Below are 2,434 nucleotides of genomic sequence, written 5' to 3'. Positions count from 1 at the left end.
ATTACTTTAGCCGTCCTTATTGGCCTAGTTTTAAATGACTAGTTTTGACTAGTTTTAAATGGTTGTAGATTGTTTAATTGACCAGGTCGTGAAAAAAAACTTCTCTTTTTTCAAACGAATTATCAAATATTACACTTGTAAATTTTTTTTTTGGGTCTAGTCTCATTTGATAGTCCATGTTGTTTATTTTCACCGGCTGTGAATTTAAGTATTTCAGGCTGTTCTCTTGGTCTTATCATGCTTTATAGTTCAGGTGACTCCAATGAATCATCCTTTTAATTCTCATTGCTGTCATTCTCAATTTTGACACGTTTTGATTCTCGTTGTCGCTTATCTTCTAACCTAATTTTTCTTTCCTTTTCATTTTGAATTTTCATTACCTCAAACAATTTTCCTATACCTTAACTGCCCATATTGGCCTAGTCTTACATGATGGTCCAGGCTGTAGATTTTTTAATTGTTTAGGTGGTGGGGAAAACAGTTCTTTTTCTTCCAGCGAATTATTAAGAAACTTGTAGTTTTTTTTAATCTACCTTTTTGTATGTTTTTCATACTGGTATGTCTTTTCATACTAAAGTCTTTTCAAAGATATTTGATTATTGAAGCAAGTCCTTTTCTAACACAGATTGTCTACTAAGGTTCAAAATTTTTGTTTTCTTTTTGGCGGTTTTCCAATTGTTGTAATCCCTAGTTAAAATATATACAAATATTTTTGCAATTACCAGATACTTTCTCCTTAAGCAATTTAATGTCTTTTCATCCTGCAGTCTTTTCAAAGATTAATTAAAAAACTTTTTCCGCAAAATCAGTTTTTCAAGAAGAGTAAAGAACACCATTACACAAAAAATGAGGAAAAATAAAACCTAATATTTTACGAAGCGTGAAACTACTTCAAATCAGCATCGATAAATAAATGAAACTCAAAACGAACAGAAATTACAGTAAATAACCGAGTCAAACTGAAAACGAGCAGAAGTTAACATAATTTGTGCTGAAAACCCCTATGTCTTCCCAAGGCCAGAGCACAATTTGCACTTTACTGAAAAAATATAGATATTTTTTCTTTTATAACTTTAACAAATCAAATAATATCAATATTCTGGCTACTAAGTTGCATTATTTGTATATATATTTTGTTTTAATAGAAAACCATCTATTCAAGTAAATTTCAAAAACAAACTATAAAGGCTTCAAAGATAACCCTTCCAAATCACCTATTATCTTTTGAAAAGTTTCACTTATAGGAACCCTGCCACTGATAAAATGCATATCCCGGCAGTCATCAAGAAGTCTGTTCCTATGTTGTAAAGTGATTAGGCCAAATCAGTTTTTCAAAATAACCAGGTACGTCGGGAGGATCATAATGTCTCGTCTGCCTTCTTGCCCAACACGTCATACTCAAATTCAAGAAAATACTTCAGATTCATTAGAGGTCTTAAGGGCTTATAGTTGAGCACCAAAAACGCTTCAAGAAGCAAAAGAGATTTGGATCGTAATTCACTAAGCACAGTCAAGTTTTGATTAAAATCACTTTCGAATTTATTCATATCAATAGTTGACATAATATCCCAGTTGTAGTGACCTAATTCACTTATATACTCCATTCCATCCTGATTATGCTGCTTGAAATAATCATCCTGTCGCTTTATTTTCGAAAGTGGAAAATATTCCTGTAGTAATTTCGCAATTGTTGATTTCCACCATTAGTCAGTCCACCAAGAGCTACCACTACAGGTTTCATTTTTATTACAGTACAGTGAAATAATTATCTTATAGTGAAATACTATTTATTGAATAATAGTTTGAGTATGAAGAAAAAAAGGGAAAGAAGAAAAAAAAAAAATGGAGTTGGGCTTGAATACAAGTTCTTACTGAGAGAAAGAATTCATACTTTCATTATGTATACAATGTATGATATTTTGGATGCAAGCAAGACAGTTTGGGCAATCAATAAGTACTTGACAACAGTGACAGGCCTTACAATATACTTAGCAAATGAAAAATCCTCAAATAATGGCAGAATCAGAACTAGAAAACTCGGACACAAAAATAGGGTAACGCAACAAACGAGGCAAATCTTCGCTTGTCTCAAACTCCTATACACAAACACCATCAAATCTTCAGCACAAAGTATTCACTTTCAAAAAGTTCAAAATCTGCGTCACTGAAAACCTTTTCTTCCTTAGGCAGACATTCACTTTGATGCTCTTTGGGTGGTTGAAAATTCCTCATATCCTTTTCAGCATAAGTTTTGTTCAGCTTCTTGGATGACAGCTTCAAAAGTGCTTCTAAATATTTTCCCGTTTTGTCTATCAGATCTTCAGAGGTGGCAATGTAAATCTCTACTGATGATGAAGCTTTTCTCTTCTTTTGCTGTGATATTCTTGGATGAGTAGTACAATCATGAGAGTGCAACTTCTTCAGTGTTTTTTTT

The 2,434-nt window shown here is 32.5% G+C and overlaps 1 pseudogene; it reads right to left on the bottom strand.

The window, feature by feature from the left end:
• Positions 1–1,179: 1,179 nt before the first annotated feature.
• On the bottom strand, positions 1,180–2,165 carry LOC148942987 (nicotinamide riboside kinase 1 pseudogene; annotated as a pseudogene).
• Between the last annotated feature and the right edge of the window lie 269 nt (positions 2,166–2,434).

Source organism: Artemia sp. Qi Xiang Cuo, chromosome 16 (genome assembly GCF_049724085.1).
Source record: "Artemia sp. Qi Xiang Cuo chromosome 16, ASM4972408v1, whole genome shotgun sequence".
Classification (NCBI taxonomy): Eukaryota; Metazoa; Arthropoda; class Branchiopoda; order Anostraca; family Artemiidae; genus Artemia; species Artemia sp. Qi Xiang Cuo.
This window is presented reverse-complemented; position numbering and strand designations above follow the sequence as displayed.